This window comes from Suncus etruscus, chromosome 2, assembly GCF_024139225.1.
Source record: "Suncus etruscus isolate mSunEtr1 chromosome 2, mSunEtr1.pri.cur, whole genome shotgun sequence".
In the NCBI taxonomy this organism is placed as follows: Eukaryota; Metazoa; Chordata; class Mammalia; order Eulipotyphla; family Soricidae; genus Suncus; species Suncus etruscus.
The window spans coordinates 93,387,519-93,394,992 of record NC_064849.1 but is presented as its reverse complement, the minus strand read 5'-3'; positions in this window follow the sequence as shown (position 1 = coordinate 93,394,992).

Sequence of the window (7,474 nt, the reverse complement as noted above, 5' to 3'; positions counted from 1 at the left end):
CCGAGTCCCCAACTCCTCCCGTGTGCCTGTTTGGACCCGTGTCCCCAGGCCACCCTAATTCTCACATGTCACAGCTGCACACACACACACAGATGCTCACATGTTAGCTACACACACACACCCTCACTCTCACTCTCACCCTCCTCCATCTCCACAGTGATTCCCTGTCTCTCTCTCTCTCTCTCTCTCTCTCTCTCACACATACACACACACACACACACACACACACACACACCCCTCACCCTCACCCTCACCCTCACCCTCTTCCATCTCCACAGTGATTCCCTGTCTCTCTCTCTCTCTCTCTCTCTCTCTCTCTCTCTCTCTCTCTCTCTCTCTCTCTCTCTCTCTCTCTCTCTCTCACACACACACACACACACACACACACACACACACACACACCCTCACTCTCACTCTCACCCTCCATCTCCACAGTGATTCCCTGTCTCTCTCTCTCTCTCTCTCTCTCTCTCACACACACACACACACACACACACACACACACACACACACACCCCTCACCCTCACCCTCACCCTCACCCTCTTCCATCTCCACAGTGATTCCCTGTCAGCTCAGGGGGGTGGGGAAGGTCACTTGAACCCTTGACACCTGACAGTGCTCCATGCTCCGGGTCCCTGACAGATGAGAGCCAGGTTTTCTGGCTCGTGATGCTCCAGTTAGGGCAGCTTCACACCGCCGAGACAAGGTGTTCCCTGACCCGCAGGGCCCCAGATGGCAGCAGATTGGCTGTAATGCACTCTTGCCCTATATAGCACAGGGGGTCCTGCCACCACGGAGGGTCCCCAGAGCACCAAAGCCAACAAGTAGGGAATTAAATCCACATAGCCGCAGATGAGGAGCTGAAGATATAGTGAGGGGCCAGGCCTCTGAAAGAACTGGGCCTTGGGGAGATCTGGGGTGGGTGCTCTGGGGACTTGGGTTGATGCCAGGAGGGCAGGAACCCCCTTCCCTGCCCCACTAGCCGTTTCGTGGTTCAGAAAGAAGCTTATGGGTGTCCAGTGACCAAACTAGTACCCCCAACTGAGAGACCTTCAGCACAGCAGGGCTGAAACAGGTTGGGGTGTTGCAAGTCCCATACCAGCCCCAGCTTCTGTTATCAGATCCATAGCTCCCCCATCTTGCAGAAGGCAGCTCTGATTGTCCTCAGAGGCCTCTTCCCTGTTCCCAGGGGGCTGCTCTAGGTTTAGAGCCATTTTGGAATCTGCTCTATGGAGTAGGAGCCAAGCAGGATGCCCTGAGGGGAACCCCGAGTAGATTGGCCGAGTCTTGGGGTGCCCTGGGGTGTGGACCCTTTACAGAAGGATGTTTCTTGTTATGTAGACACATGCCCACTTGCACAGCCCCTGCCTGGTGAAATCCTACAGCACTAGGCCCAGTGTACTTCCTGCAAATCCTCTGGGTTCTGGGGTTTCCAGGGGTCAGTCTAGAATCTGGGAAAAGAAGCCTATTGACTTCTGTCTCTTCTCATGTTTACCATACTTAATTGGCAGCTTATCTCCTATTGTGGGGACTCAGGGAGCTGATAAATATCTCTAGAGTTTCTGCAGCTACTTATTTGTCATGGGCAATAGCAGAGAACCAGCTCAAGTGAGCAGATGTTTTCTGGGACCCTGGAGAGTCTGGAGCTCCAGCAGCCTGTCTCTGTGCTGCAAAACTTGAGCTTCACCTGGTTGCAAAGACTTTGTATCTTTTGACCATTTCTTCCCAGTATTTCTAGGCACTTAAAGAAGACTCAGCCAGCTGGAGCTGCTTTGGGAAATCATAGTGAGGGTCTGGATTGGAGGCTCCTTCCCTACAAGGCAAATCTGTTTTAGCAAACTCTCCCGTACACACTGGCTCTCCCACCAGTCCCTGGTGCTATTTGTGTAGAAGAAGAGCCACCAGAAAGAAAAGCACTGGCTGATAAAGCCTAATCAAGGGCAGGAACTTAGTGGGTAGGCTCAGGGGTCACTGTCCTTTTCTCACTATCTTCAGGGCACTCTCTGGGCCTTTCCATGCTTAGCTCTCCCTGCCGGCATCATTCCACAGTACCTGTATGGAGAGAGAAATGAGGGAAATGGTGTGTCTTGCATTCCAAGTGGCTGTTTTCCTTTCTTTGAAAATGATCTGTGTAGAAAGGAGTAACTCAAGGTAGCCTCCTGAGTTGGTGACAACCCACATTGTCATTGTTAAAGCTCAGGCAGGCCCCACCCCACCAGGGTAAGGACCCATCATGATAGAAGATACCAGTTAAGGGTTGGAGCTAGAAAAGGAAAACAGGATCTTTGCCCAGACCCCAGTGAGTCATGAGGTCTCACTGCAGAAGAATAGCATGTGTCAAGCAGACCATGAGACACAGAAATGACCCCAGTGAGACCCCAACTGACCTGTTTTCAGGGTCAGTGGAGATTTCACAGCCTATCCAAGCAAGGACACTGCACATCCTTTCCAGCCCCTGTGCCCTTTCCAGATGTGAACTATAGGTTGCTACTACAGGCTACAGATGGGCATGACTTGGGCACCCTCTGTAGATACCTGCAGACTTTACCTGGGAAGTTATTCATCTGGGACCCCAATTGTTCAAATCTGTCTGCTCTGACTCTTTTCTATCCCACTTTTCAGAGGTGCCTGCAGGTACCCCATATACGGGGCCAGGACATGAACCCAAGTTGGCCAGATGCAAGGCCAGTGTCTTACCCACTGTCTTATCTGTCTGGCTCAGCTTAGCGGGGTTGAATGCAGCCTTCAGAGGGGTATGTACCAAAAGGGGTCTTAGGTCTCAGCACCTCCCTAATCACCTTTATTTTTTCTCTGATTCAGAGCCAGGATGATTCAGGGATTTTAGTGTGAAATTAGGGTCCTATAGATGCTTTTTCAGAGCACTCACTTTCTTTCCAAAGCAAAGTTTGGTAAAGGCAAGCACATTTGTGGACTGTGAAAGGCCTTGAGGCTTCGTCTTTTCAGTAAAAAGATTGTCTTTTTATTTGCTTTGATTAAAAACAGCGGCACCCCTGCTGCCAAATAACTCACCTGGGTTTCATCTCTTCATTCTCAATAAGCAGAACAGTCAGACCCCACAGAGGTGCGCCTCAGAAAGCCTCCCTGCGGGGGGCCAGTCAGCACACCCGCAGATCAGAGGCAGCCGGTCTCTGATCGTCTTTATTTGCAGGCATCTGGTCACGATGCCTCCTGGGACATAGATCTTCCTGCTTCGTGTCCTTTGAGCTCAAAGCTCTGTGTCCAGTCTTGTCTGCAGCATGTCTGGCTCCTGCAACATGCAGTTGGCTTTAGATTTGCAAACCTGCAAATCTATGGGAGATGGGAGAGAGATATTGGCTTATTGGTTGCCACTGTTAGGAGACAGTGAGGTGCATCTTGTTCCAGCTGTCTCTGGTGGCATTCTTTGGAGTGTGGATACTGGAGATGATGAAGAAGAAAATAGGAGAGCAATCTCCTAGCCCCCACTGCTGGTAATGGGGTGATGATCCTCAGGAAGCAGTTGACTATGATCATGGAGACCCTAGTGTCACTGGTAAGTGATGCTCTGAGTATATGCTGCTAATGGTGGTCATGTGTTTGGTGGGGATGGTGTTGTCACAGTGGTAACGTGGTTATGTTAATGCTGACGATTATAGGTTTTTCTGGTGAAAATGGTGTTACGGTAGCTGTGGCTTGATTCTGATGCTAATGGTGATGGATTAGTTGTTGGTGATGATGGGGATTGTTAGGATGGTGGTAGCATTTGATGATGGTGTTGGTAATGGTGGCCATAGTGTGATGGTGGTGAGAACAGTGATGACAGGACAATGACACTGATATCATAACGTTGATGCCCATGACTCAAAACCAGTGAAGGGGCCAGAATGATAGCACAGTGGTAGGGCATTTGCTTTGCACACAGCCAACCCAGGAAAGACCCTGGTTTGATTCCCAGCATCCCATATTCCTGAGCCTGCCAGGAGCAATTTCTGAGTGCAGAGCCAGGAATAATTTGAGCGCTGCGGGTGTGACTCAAAACCCAAAAACAAGCCAGCAAACCCCACAAAAACCAGTGCAGAGCAGAGTGCTCTGTGACCTTTAACACTCACAGAATGGCCCTGGTCCATGGGCTGGTAGTTGAAAACTACTGATTTCCAGGACTTCCTGTTTCAGGGCCTATTGAATCTAAGTCTCAAACTTGCAGAGATAAAGTTGCTATTAATTACATGACTCTGTCAACTCAGGACCTGTCCTTAACAGCCTTTTCCTCTTGTTTGTAACAGTCACTGCAGAACAAATGTAGTATTGATCGTTGGACGGTCTGTGAACCTCTCCCCATAGGTCTGATAGATAGTGACCCTAGCATCTTTCCTGTCCTGTGGCTGCATAACTGTAGAGGCGAGGCTGAAGACAGAAATTCTAACCAGAGGAGGAGGCTACTGTGTGTGCTGGGAGCACCAGCACTCACCAGGCAAGTGTGGAGACACTGCTGACTTCTCTCTTTAGCTCTTCCTAAATTTCTGTTAAATCCATCAGCTTGCTGACTTTGGAGTCTTCTTTCTTTCTTTTCTTTCTTTCTTTCTTTCTTTCTTTCTTTCTTTCTTTCTTTCTTTCTTTCTTTCTTTCTTTCTTTCTTTCTTTCTTTCTTTCTTTCTTTCTTTCTTTCTTTCTTCCTTCCTTCCTTCCTTCCTTCCTTCCTTCCTTCCTTCCTTCCTTCCTTCCTTCCTTCCTTCCTTCCTTCCTTCCTTCCTTCCTTCCTTCCTTCCTTCCTTCCTTCCTTCCTTCCTTCCTTCCTTCCTTCTCTCTCTCTCTCTTTCTTCCTTCTTTCTTTCTTTATTTTGGTTTTTGGGTCACATCCAGCAGCACTCAGGGGTTACTCCTGGCTCTACGCTCAGAAATCGCTCCTGGCAGGCTCAGGGGACCATATGGGATGCCGGGATTTGAACCACCATTCTTCTGCATGCAAGGCAAACACCTTACCTTTATGCTCTCTCTCTGCCCTGACTTTGGAGTCTTGCAGCTCCAGAATGGCCACACAGGCTTTCAGAAATTATTCCTAATTCCCTGCTGAGGTCCTTGATGTAAACATGACTTCCTGAGGCATGTGAGACTAGACTCTTTAGAAACAACCCCAGGTATGGTCCTGTCTTTGCCTGGTCCAGGACACTCCACTGTTTCGCAAGAAGATTCTCGTCTCCTCACATGTGACCTTTGATGTAGACCTTGCCCTTGGAAAGTTGTGGAGAGAAGTTGAGGCTGTGACTGATGCTATACATGGGATTTGGAACTAGACAAGAAGACGATGGCAAGAATTTCCTGGACCCTCTCAGGAAGGAACATGACTGAGAATTGGGCTCACTTTTGTCCCCAGAGGTCTATTGTGCTTGGTCCTCATCTGAGATGTCAGTTCTCTGACATGTGGACTCAGTTCTGAGTTGTTTCCCAGGAATACCCTTGACCATGAAATGTCTTGCATGGAATATATTTCTGTTCCTGTATCTAAGAGTCTACTCATTCCCGAATGTTCCACAGTATCGATAAAGGAGGATTTTCTAGGATAAATATTTCTAAATGCAAAGCTTAGCCATTTTGGGGGGGTTGGAGTTAGCGATGCTTAGGACTTACTCCTGGCCCTTTACTCAGGAATCACTTCTGATGGAGCATAAAGCACTATCATAGATACCAAGGATTGAACCTAGGTCAGTCCCATGCAAGTCAAGCATCCTTCCTGCTATATTAAGACTCCAGACCCGGAAGGAAAAAAAAAGACTCCAGACCCAAGCTTTATCTTTTGAAAAAATTATTTAATTTTGGTGGGATACCTTTAAATGTATTTCCAGCACCCTTTAGGAAGTTTTCCAGATGGTCCCTATCGAAAGGCTCCATCCATCTAGTCTCCCTGGAGCTGGTCTTCATCTGGAGAGAAACTTCTCAACCATGAGTTTCAGCAATACATTTCCTAAGAACATGGTACACAGGAAAGTAACAAACCAAAATTGCAGCTTCTGTCTTTCCCACCTCCCTTCTTCGTGGCTGAGGAACCATAGATTGACAAAAATATGGCTCTTCTATTAGACCTGTATCCCTCAAAATTACTGGTTTTCCTGGAGATCCTACTAACTTTTAATTTTATTTTGAGTTTTGGCCACATCTGGTGGGGCTTAGGAGTTACCCCTGGCTTTGCATTTAAAATTTACTTTTGGTGGTGCTTGGGGGGGACTATATTGTATACTATGGGTTACTGGGGATGGAACCAAGTGGGCTATGTGTAAGGCAAGTGCCTTCCCCATTGTTCTATTTCTGTTTTTCTACCATGATGGTGTTCTGATATCAGCTGCACTTGAGATCAACACAGATCAGGTTCAGACGCTGAGCCCTCTGTCTCTCCTGTGTCCTCAAGGCAACCCTGCAAGTCCCTGGGGAAGTGTGTGTCTCTGTGCATGCACTTTTCTTATTCCTGAACTGGTGCCTAATTACTCAGGTAGGCTCATGACCTTCCTCTGAGTCTCCCCTTCACGGTGCACACAGCAGGTCATGATTGGAAACTGCACTTCCTGGGCTGTGACGATGTCAACACCTCCTTTGTGTCCTTATCCAGGGGTTCCTCCTACCTCACTGTGCAGGTTTCATGTCTGTCCCTCACCTGAGAGCTTAGCAGCCAGACACAGGAAGTTAAGTCTATTGTCTGGGGTCAACAGGAAGCCTGTTAACAAGTCACATACGTTTGTATGTTTGCAGACTAGCCAGTTTGTGACCAAGCCTTGTGCTGCTCTGTTTTGCTAAAACATTGTCCTAATAGAATTACTTCAGTTTCCCTAAGGACAGCTTAGGGACAGGGGAGAGGGGTCCGTTTCCACAAATGGAGTGTCTGCTTTGATTTCGTTTCCTAATGCTTTAGCTGTAACCCAGATGTCTTATCCCCCACCTCAAGCTGATGATTATCCCATCCCCCTTTTGGGGGGGATTTCTTTTTCCTCTCATGATGAATGAGTTCAAACCACTTTGGAAATGTCCAGTGATGCGTGTGTCCGTGTGTGCAGTGGGTGATTTTGTTTGTGGGCGTGGCTGGTCTATGCTTCTCAGTGATGTCACTGAGTCATATGAGTGATGTCACTCATAAAGATGTCGTGTGAAGCTGCGTTTCAGAAGCGATCAATATTTTAGCCTCATCTATTCAGGTAAGGGTTTTAGGAGGAAACACTGAAGTCTGGAATCAACAGACCTGTTTTAATTTAGTAAAAGGGAACCATCAGTGCCTCTTCATCATACTTAATGGTCAAGTATTGAGACATTTTTTTGACTTTTCAAGAAGCTCCTTTACCATTTCTTGAAAACCTGATTTCAAGGCTATGAATTGTCTAAACAGTTGCTTTTCCATGAAGCTTTGCATCATTCTTCAAATCTGAAAGTTAATCTAGTTGGATAGAACATTCTTGCTCATTTTGTTGAGTTTTTATTCTAAATCCCACCATTCTCTTTTGGCTCAGAGAGTCT